The sequence below is a fragment of the Perna viridis genome, chromosome 10 (assembly GCF_037379345.1).
Source record: "Perna viridis isolate PV_CMFRI_1.1 ecotype Kerala chromosome 10, ASM3737934v1, whole genome shotgun sequence".
In the NCBI taxonomy this organism is placed as follows: Eukaryota; Metazoa; Mollusca; class Bivalvia; order Mytilida; family Mytilidae; genus Perna; species Perna viridis.
In genome coordinates, this window is record NC_142454.1 from 19,164,341 (window position 1) to 19,176,077 (window position 11,737).

At 33.5% G+C, this 11,737-nt stretch overlaps 1 pseudogene; it reads left to right on the top strand.

Annotated features, from left to right (window-relative positions):
* The first annotated feature begins 8,578 nt into the window (after positions 1-8,578).
* LOC148604841 (uncharacterized) lies at positions 8,579-10,847 on the top strand (annotated as a pseudogene).
* The last annotated feature ends 890 nt before the right edge of the window (positions 10,848-11,737 follow it).

Below are 11,737 nucleotides of genomic sequence, written 5' to 3' on the forward strand. Positions count from 1 at the left end.
ATTTACATAAATATGAAAATAAAACATGCCTACGTTAATGCTCATTTTTTTTTGTTCACTCACTGTTTCATTTTACTGTCTCACCATTTAAGTACCAGTCAATATAAAATTCAGGCACTGCCATATTTAAATGATTCATGACGAAGAAAAAACCCATTGAACAAATAATGCTTTTTCAATCTACATATACTATATTTTTATCTGTACTTTTGAGAAAATCAAACATTTATCTCCAACTAAAATCAAACGAAATCAAGAATGATAACTCTATACAATCTATATGAGTTTTATCTCAAACGCGCATCACCCAAATGAAGAACTATGATTGGTTATGTGGACTGTACTGTAACTGATTCTGAATAAGAAATAAAAGTGAAATCGGTGGGTTTTGAACATGCATTAATCACCTTTTGTCTGATTTGTATAAAGACTAGTACTTAAGATGTTGACTAAAACCATATTTTGTCTAACTTTACATCAACATACGTTGATATAGATACCCAAATTAAAAAAAACAAAACATCACTGCCTGTAGAGAGTTGTTTTCGACATTTAAGGTGGATCAAACCTATTACACAGAGCGTTGTTTTCTGTCATCTTGCAGAGAATCATACAGATGTATAATTTCACAATGAGCAATAGTGTTTGAAATTATGCAAAAAAGAATGTTTTTAAAAAATTCGAAAATATGTTATTGATATAAACAAATATATTGTTAAATTACAAACATTAATTTAAAAAAAAACACTATTTTATTGGTGAAATAATTGGAGGGGAAATGTTCTATAGAAATGGTTATTTGTAAAATCTACTTACTGAAAATGTTAGGTACGATCTACATTAAATCCTTGAGCAAAGGATTTTTGCGTTGAGGCTGTAAAAAGTGGCTACATAGAAAATTAAAGATAAAACCATTTTGTTTACCTAAAAGAGAGAAGTCTTGTCGTAGACACCTGACCCATGCAGGTCCGGGTGTCAAAAAAGCAAACCTACAGCAGCGCTAAGCTTGTTATAAAAGGCGACTTAATAGTGCTCAGAATCCTAGCCGGGGGCTAGGGCGCTTTGCCTACAGATCAACTGGGTTGTGTGCCTCAGGTAGTTGAATGGGATAACCATGGCATGTAACATGCTTGGGTTGTCAGGCTATAATACGGAAAACCTGACCGCAAACTATAGTGATGCACCGTGTTTGGGAAAAATGCCACGTTCCTTGCAGGGTAAAGAATCCTTCTGTGGTATTCACCTGGAATAGGAACCATAGGGCTCAGCAACAGTAGGCTACATTGCCCGACCCTACCCACCTCTCCTTATTTCTAGTGGCAATCAAAATTTGTCGACCCTATTATCCTTTTGTTCCATCCCTTTTTTCATTTCATCATCACTTCATGTTCATTTTATCATCAATTTCATGTTCATCGCCTGAATATGGCTGAAAAATTGCTGCATATTAATAACTTTTCGTAATAAAAGTTTTAGCAGAATTTTGATTTTTGGAAATATAAATTTAAACATCAAACCATGTACGCATGTGCCGTCTTTTCACAAACGTTTCTGACCATCGTGACTGTTATATCTTTGTTGCATTTAATCATACATTGAAAACGCGTACAATAAAATAAATTATGCATATATTATTACAGCACTCATGTTTTGTTTTCTTTCTATTACTATTACCCTGAAGCATGATCGGGCGCATAACCAGATAAAAAGTTAAAAATAGGTCTAAACAACAAAAGCTTTTTGTATTTTTTTCTGGTTATTTTATCCCATTTGGCAAGTAACAGGTGTGTTCTATTTGAAAGCAATAAGTGAAAAATAGATCAATCTGCAGGAAAAGAAATATGAATTTTGATTCTCTACTAAAATACAATGTTTATTACTACGCAGACATTGTTTTCGTCTGCAAAACGTTTTACATCCAATGTTTATTATTAGAGGTAGACGTAGAAAATAATAGCAGTGATAAGACCCATACTTCTACCACACTCTCCAAAGAAGAGATTGTAGAAAACCATAAAAATATTTTGGTCTCTCTACCAAGGACGATGATTGTAATTTACCATCTATGTACTGGATTCATGAACTCCACATGAATCCATACAAGAATGTTACATAGCTGGATCTTCAAAATGTACCACCAAACCTTTTTCAAAACTTTTAACTTCTATACTCACAGCTTTCAAAGAGGGTCTGCAGCCCTACCAGAACACTTGTTACTCCCGTAGTGGTATTAATTCAATGTGGATCCTTACAAATTCGAAAAATCTTTTGGAGACAATCAATTCAAGACTATTATCAGAATATAATAGCATTACAACCAATGATTTTTCAACAATATATACTTCTATTCCCCATAATCAGTTAAAATCCCGACTTAAACACATTATACATCTTTGTTTTTAAAAAAAAGACAAAAAACCAGAGATACAAATATATAGTTCTTGGTAGAGATTCCTCATACTTTGTAAGAAATAATTCCAAATCATCTCCCAAATATACAGAAGATGTTTAAAAAATACCGGAATTTTTAATCGACAACATATTTGTCCATTGTGGTGGACGCGTTTTTTATCAAACGGTCGGTATTTCAATGGGAACAAGTTGTGCTTCTCTACTACTTGCTGACCTGTTCTTTCACTCTTATGAGGCTGACTTTATAGCTGATCTGATCCGCAAGAAAGAATATCGTTTAGCTAGATCCTTTAATCTCAGTTTCCGCTATATAGATGACGTATTATCTTTAAACAATTCTAATTTTTTGGGATTTGATACATCGCATCTACTCCAAAGAACTTGAAATAAAGGATACTACAGACACTGTGAGGTCAGCCTCATTTTTTGATGGTAAAGGAAAACTATTGACCAAACTTTACGACAAACGTGATGACGTTTCATTCAAAATTGTCAACTTTCCTTTCATCTGTGGCTGAATCTCTTCAGCAGTTGCGTATGGAGTGTTCTAGACTTCTTACACTAAGGCTCCTGGAATAGGGTTATTTATTGCTACAAGATTGAAGTCATCACCACAGAAGTTTTAAAGCCGTCATCATGGATCGTTATGATGTATCCATCTGCGCCTTGAAAACTGATTTGTTCAACGTGTCATAGTTTTCCTTTCCTCTTTCGTCTACCACGGACTTGACTTTTTGTGAGCAACTCGGTGGGTGTTTATAGAAAAGCAGAGCACTCTTACCCTACCAGTGCACCTGATCAATGCTCCAATGGAGTCCGAGTTGCTCATTTGCTTTTTTTACTTTGTATGTATGATTTTAGTTACTTTATGTTTTTTTTTTTGTTGTGTGTGTCTGTTTTCCATGTCTGGTCTTTGTCCCTGGATTACATTCTTTTGATTACTGCTATAACCTTGGTTCCCATTATTACTCTTTCAACAAACCCTTCATAGCGGGAAATCCTAAAAAAAAAACAAAAGAAAATAAACAAAATCTACTTATACAACTCAATTGAAACAAGAAACGAATTAACAATCGCCTCTTTCCAGATGTCATGAGAATATTGATTTGGTGAGCGGCAAGGTAAGTGTAAAATAGTTGTTAATTCATTTCAGGACGAGAACGAATAAGTGATCAAACAGACCCTGCTGAGTCGAATCTTTAATGAGCTAGGTCACAAAGCAACTGCCCTAGGTAGGCGTGCTATTCTACTTTGACATATTATTCGGACTCCAAGCCCACCACACGTCTCATTATTTCCTACAATACCATACGCTTGGCAGAGAAGCAGTGACAAACAGGTTTAAAGTAGACGTAATTCGGTTAAGGATTGAACCCACGACACCAAAGTCGAAGATAGCACGCTGCCCAGTGAACATTGGTAAGTAAAATTCAAATTAATGAATAATCGTTGATACTGAGTAAGTCAATTATTTACCTATTTTAGATGTGGTAAATGAACCCTAATAATATTACTTATGGAAACCTAACTTATAATCTCTATATAATGCACTTAAGGCCTCCAACTAAGGTCTTTTGATTTGTCTAAAGGATGGTGCATGACATTTGTACTTGTTTATCTCTTTTTATTACTTAAAACTGAATGCCTCTTCGAAGTCTGGAGCACGACTAAGTCATTAAGGACATCCCTATATGTGAATGCGGTCGATGAATTTTACGATTTGTACTTAATGTTATATCAAAAGATTATATTCTGATTTTATGCGTTTAAACGCTTCGCCTAGTTTTGAAGGAAAAAAACTCATACAAGCTTAAACGTAAAATCAAAACTTTAAAAAAAAAATATAAACTGTATGAGAAATGAAAGAGAAATACTATACAAAGGTGTCGAACAAAGAAGCAAGGCATAATAGTAAATCCGAAACATCAAAGACACAAGAGACACAGAACGGGTCATCTAACACAAAAACACATCTGTATACATAGACAATATCGCGAAAACTTGAGCTTTCCATTAACACGGAGCTAAGGTGCTTTTGGGAAGTAAACATTTCTTTATATTTACAGGATAACCATCTTGCAGTCTACATGAATTTATATCATTATTGTTGTTTTTATTTTTTTCTTGTTTTGTTTTTGTTGTTGTTGTTGTTGTTGTTATACATTATACACAGGTACAACGAATGAGTTGCTACTATATATTCTAGCCATGTTTAATTAACAGAAGTCAGAGTATACACGTGTACAAACGTAATTTTTGGCTTTGATTTGAAAATGCTTAATTTATTGATTGCAGAGTATATAGTTAAAGGCTAAAAACCACTAATTCCACTTTCCATAGGCTTCTATGCTAATTTCACAATATTCAATGGCTTCTCTGGACTTTACCTTAACTTTAACCTACAGAGGACTATATATCAGCATGATTCTACATATGTCAGCTCACAATCCTCAGAATGGCATGTGGGGTTAGCAGACTTGCAGTGCAGTACTGGTCACCGGAAGTGAAGGGTCTATAAATAGCATGGGAAATCCCAGTGTTTTCACAAGATAGGGGTATATTTAAAAATCATTATGGAGATTAGGCTTCACATCACAAGAAGCAAAATGCACCTATAAAATGTACAGAAATATTTTTCCTTTCAGAAACTGTTTAAATTTTTAAAATAAGATGAGAACTTTTTTCACAGCACTATGAGGAACAGGGGTAATTTCTGCGTAGGACTATTTTTGCGTACGTTCCAAATGCTCATTGGTTGAATTGGTGGTCTTTAACCTAAATGTTTATCAAATTTATATACCATTTTCTCATGAAACGTCTCATTTCTATATACACATTCAAAGTTTGATCTTTAATATCAATTAAGCTGGAGATCAATGCATGACCAATATTTGACTTTTATTCTCGCTATAAACATATATGATCGTGAGTAGTGGATTTAATTCATTTCCCGGTTAGCAAACGTAAACAGAAAATAATTGTTGTGATGGGTTTTGAGAAATTACTCTTAGAAATAGAAACATCCGCTTACCGAATACAAGAAAGTAAACATCAATTGCATTAACAAACGTAGAATAAAGTGGCTTTGACGAACATCAAACAAAGGTTATTTGTATGAGTTGACGTTAATCAAAAATGACCTTAACGGTCAAGCCAAAAATCAATTGCGCTCATATCAACCATTCTGTGTTGAAAACTGCTCTTGTCATGACTAGATCTAGTGCATTTATCGGTCCTTTTACTTTTGTCAATGGACTAGTATTAATCTAACAATTCGGTTAAACCTGTATATTGATGTAAATGATATATTTTTTATGAACGTAAATTCAGCATGACCTGAACTGGTTTATTTAAAAGAAAATGTTCGTTTATGATTTAGAAGATTTACACTTCATTTAGGCAAGGCAACATCAGCAATTCATCTGACTTTGTATTATTTTATTGGCAATTTTGATTTAACAAATTTTGTACAGTTTGTATTAAGTATCGCGGGTGATTTGCCATTTTATAACCTTAACTAGATTCAATATTTCGATAAATTAGATAACATATAATAATAAAACAGATAACCATTTTGCATATAGATTTTGTAAAGTGAGATTATATGTAAGGATATAACATTTGTTACGAAAAAAAAACAAAGAAATATCAAACTGAAATAATACTGTAGCAGGAAAAATGTATGTCATGAAATAAATAAAAAAAAGTAAAAACTACTAGCAATGGGTGTTCAATTCCTCTTCGATGAACCGCTGCATCCCCCCCTCCCACTGTTTTTGTTTAAGATATACTGGAAAGGATATATCGATATACCATGGGGTGCCGAGTAATATCAAACACGTTTGTCCCGAAATTGGAAGTTTCTTCTTGAAATATCAGAAATATCTGTCTGCGGCATCCAGAGTGTGCTCCAAAAAATCAAAAGGTTCTCAGAGCTTGGAAAAGATGTGGCAGAGTGGACAAAGTTTAATTTAAAGGCGCATATATTTGGACAAATACGTTACAGTTATATTTGGAAAGTTTAAATTAGTATTGTTTGTTTCAAAATATCCAGGGCCAGACAATGATCATGTTAAGGCCTTGTGATGAATTTAATTGTTACGAGGACATATTGTCCTACAAATTATTGTTACAAAACAGACAGGTTTGAAGTGTAAGCCGCAATTCTATAGAATTATTATACAAATGAAAGATTCATCAGGACACAAGTTGACAGGCAATTATGATTGTGATTATTACTGATATACTTACTCTCAAATAAGATATTTGTGCTAAACAATTTGTCTTAATTATAAAACTTAATAACTTAATAGACACAGATAGATTTTATCTAGTATTGACACACACTGAAACAACAAACAAAACCTGGTAGAAATCTGAAAACTAAAATGTATACATAATTGTAAAAATTAGTCAGTCTCATTGGTTTAGTTTTATAGACGTACAAGCATGCTTTTATTTGAGATTACTGACTGCTTTTCCAGATGTTTAAGCATGCTTCTATTTGAGATAACTGACTGCTTTTTCAGATGTATAAGCATGCACTTACTTGAGATAACTAACGAAGCAAACTATCATATTTGTATACCAGAGTCTAAAAACTGTGACAGTTGAAACGCGGTGATTTTTCGGCATTATCCAATTTGATATCAGAACAAACAGCACCATAAAAGTAAAAATATTTTCATCTAAATACCTTTCTGGACAGTCAATCTGTTAAGTGTTCAGAAATGTCCTTGTTGAACACAGATATTATACAATATGTGAAGTTAAATGCAAAAGACATTGACGTGTTTATGGTCACTATTGCCAAAAAGACTAATTACTTCTCTTTGCGAGGTGAAATGTCTGAAACAAGACATATTGAAATACTATACATGTTGATATTGTTTTATTGTCAAATAATATTATTACTGGACGTATATAATTATAATTTCAAGTTATTAATTATGATAATTTGGTTGTCGGTTGTCATTAATTATTATTATAATTATAATTATATTGTAATTATCTATGTAATTATTGTTAATGCAAATGTTGGGTCATCGATCCGATTTTTATTTGTTCAGGAACTTGATGTTTTTACGTTGTGCCAAATTTAACATTAACATATATTTCAACTCTTAGTTACAACATGCTTATAATTTAGTTAGTAGTTATAAAGTCAGTATTGCGACAACTTATTATCATTGTACTGTCACGCGGGTTTTTACTACATCAATGACATTGACAGTAAGATGAAAGCTGGTATCTGATTTTCACCACTCCTTTCAAGATGAATGGTACCGTTAATAACTTTTGAATATAAGAGATTTTCTGCAATAGTCGCCTTCATCATATTTTCCACATGCGTATCAAAAGTATTTAAGTTGTAGATTCTGTTTAGAAGATCACTATTTTTCAAAGAGTAATTATAGGAACCAAGATTCTAGCGATTATCAAAAGAACGTATTTCATAAACAAAGATAAAACAAGGAAAACACACAACAAAGAAAATAAAATAACCAAAATAACATATTCAAAGCAATAGCAATACACGACCAACTCAGAATTCACTAAAAACTTGGAACTTGGACAAGGTACTCTTCCTCAACTTTTCTATAAAAATCCCCGAATGGCTTATAAAATTCAAGATATAAGGCTGACTTCACAGTGTTTGTAAATGTAGTAATCATTATCTCGCGTTATTTGGGGTAAATGCGATGTTTTAATCCCCGAAACTATGATTGTTTAACGATAATACGTCATCTATCTAGCGGTAATTGAGGATCTGGCGATCAGATGCACAAAGAAACAAAAAAAATAGGTATAGAGCATTGCACAACGATACCAATAAAAAAGTTAATACTTTATAATAAATAAACATGTAATGAACAAAATTTTCAGCCAACCAATGACCTTCATCAGTGCCTTAAACAACCTGAGTGTGTATGAAAGTAAATGGTAAATGAAAACAACACACTACCTGAAACGTATTAAACTGTCAACAGTAAACATTGTGTTGTAGAGACACGTTTTCGGCTGGTCTTGAACTTGTGTGAAATGTAACACAAGAACATACATTGATGAGGCCGAGCGTCAACTTTAAGACGACCGTTTTTATATCAAATTAACCACGGACCCTACTAAATCCTTCGCGGACGAAATAAAAACTGAGTTAAACAAAATGTACGAACACGACCACATTGACATTAAAACTCTTGAATATCACAAACCTGAAAATCCTAAACATGGTCGATTCTACATTCTTCTCAACATTCATAAAGTCAACGACGAAGGTAGACCTATAGTTTCTGCTAACGGCCATCCTACAGAGTAAATTTAGGATTTTTTTTATCTCTATCTATGCTTACACAATGAAAAACTTTCATCATTTATAAAAGATACGACTGACACTACTTACAGAAGATGCAGGCTCTGAATCCTCTTCCACCAAACACCGCCCTAGTCACTATGGACGTCACATCTCTCTATATCAACATTTCTCACTCTGATGGTATCGAGACTTGTTGGGAAGTATCGGATCCTAGGGAGGTCAAAGTTCCGACCATTGACTGCTTGGTCACTTTGCTCAGGATGTTTTTAAAAAAGAACAACCTTACTTTTAATGGAGACCATTATTTACAAATAAATGAAACAGCTATGGGTTCCAAAATGGCTCCATGTTATGCCAACATTTAAATGTGAAAAAAAATGCTTGAACCTCTACAGAAAACCGTTGTCCTCGTATAGGTTTATTGACATGAATTGGACACTTGACGAAGCAGAACTGAAAAATTGAATCACACCTGCCTACAATCAACACCACTCAATCAAGTTCACTTTCTAAAATGTGCTACCAGCATCACATTTCTTGATACATCTAGCACTTTGTCAAATTATGAGCAGTCCTATAACTTATGCTCAAAAGCTGTCATCCATCTCCCCTGACTAGGAGTATAATATTCAGTCAAGTCCAAAGGCTAAGGCACTTAAGTAGCCTGTTACAGCACGTACAAGGCAAAGAAAACATGAAAAAAAAGAACTCCTTGTTTCTAAAATACTACCCTTGCTTTAAAACAGCCATACTACTGCTTTGTGGGCACTGGGTCTCTATAGAGAAAAACGCTTTGCAAAGTCATTCCTGAACCACCTATGACTGCTTTTAGACAGCCATACAGTTTGCGTAGTCTCCTAGTAAGGGCTGAAATATCTAAACCCATCTTAACTCCACACGAGAGTAGATCCAGTGGTGACAAAAGGTGTAAATGTTGCAAACAACTGCTCCATTTGTCATTATTCACCAGCACGGTCACGAAGGTACGCTAAAAAAAATATTTTGTAACGTGCGCAGCAAGAGTGCTAATGTGTTATATGTACTTTCCCAATTGTGGCCTTCCAATATCATAAATATGTTGGTTTTGTTTACAGACTATTTACTTTCCTACACACCCAGTTTGTTTAAGGCACTAAATTTATTAGGGATTAGTTGACCGAATTTTTTTCTCAGTATGCTTTCTTATAGGTTTATAACATTTTAATCGATTCCTAGGTAGATGGTAGATTATTCGTAGATTTAAAGGTGAGAATACTTGTGATACCAAGACTTGATACCTTCAAGACTCTCGAGTCTACCACTCAGACTTAGTATTTCGAATTTTACTTTTTTTATGAGTCTCACTATTTATATTCAAAACAATAACATGAAACGCAATCAGTTGAATCAACTTCTTTGACTTGAACTGAACTACAACTTCTTGCAGTCCATGGGCACAGACAACCACCGAAATCACATACGTTTTTATTTGTTTGTTTTTTGCTTTTGCTTTTGTTTTTGTGTCTGTTTTGTTTGTTTGTTTGTTTGTTTATTCTTTTGTTTTTTTTTTGTTGTTGTTTAAACGGGACAACCATTGTGATTAACTATTGATGAACTATTTAAGGTTATTCTGGTGGAAGTTGGTACGATCATTCTAGAGCAGCGGCAGAATACGTCTGTCTACCACCTGACCCAAATTGCTCGAAAACAACTTATTCTGGACAACATAGCAGAATGTATGGAGGTGAATTTGGCACAAACTTTTTTGTATCAGATGGAGATAGCAACGATGTCACCTGTTCTGTATGTAGAACTAAGAGTGCTTCAACTGTGCTAATGATGCTTGGGAAAAATAAATGCTACAGCGGATTATAAATGGAATATCATGGATATTTAGCTGCCCACGACTACGCAGTTAAATCAGCAGCATCGTATGTTTGCATGCATATTGAACCTCAATTCATAACTGGGGGAGGTCAAAATCATAATGGCAAACTGTTCCATCCTGTTATTGGTTTCTGTGGAGCTCTTGAATGCCTTCCTTACATTAACAACTATCCATTAACTTGTGTTGTCTGTTCAAAATAAATCAGATATTCTATTTGAAATTTCAATTTGAACAATAATTTTGCCGGCAATACATTTAAAAGGTAACAGTCATTCTTTCGGTGTTGTTTTTGTTTTATATGTTTGGTTATTTTCTTTTATACTTTTTTGTGTTTAGCTTTGTTTTCGTTTATTCCAATTCATTAAAACTACTTTTGAATTCCTCATATGCGTTATTTTAAACTTTAAAAATATATGCTCCCCCCCCCAACCTTTGATATTTAACAAAACATATAATGCAAATTGAATAGTTTACCAGAATAATCATTTACGAATACTATTGGATAACTTCTTTTAAGTATATAATAAGTTCATAAGGTCAATTTAACATGTTTTATTCAGGATAAACTGGTTGTTAATAGGCTTTGACTTTTTTACCTCTTACTTCACTACAATATTTACACAGCAAGTCTTTAAATTCTGAGCCACATCAGATAGACTTGTAGCCATTATACTGGATATAAGTCATCATAGGTTCTTTTAGGCAATTTGTGTAAAAGATTAAGAATTTTTAATTTCTATCAGCCTCGTTTGTCAACAATGGTATACTTGAAATCAAATTGGCTAACACTCTCCATATTCAAAGACAAGTCTGTACCGATTATTTCTATTTTTGTTCTTTAACAATTGCATCAGAATATTTCAGTGATTAAAGGTTAAACCGTCTCACTGTCTTGCCACAATTCAAATATAGACCTACAAGTCATGTCATTTCACGAGATTTAAATATCGTGGAAAACGAATTCATCCATTAAGTATTTGCTTACTGATAACATCATAAACCAAGCTCTAAAATGAAGCTTATACTTTAAAATTCTTATGGATTTTGAAGTGTGATTTGCTAGAAAATCGATAAAAATAGAAACACAGAGACCTTGATTTCCCGCCAGAACGCTTTAAAGCTGTGAAGCTTCAAATGGGAGA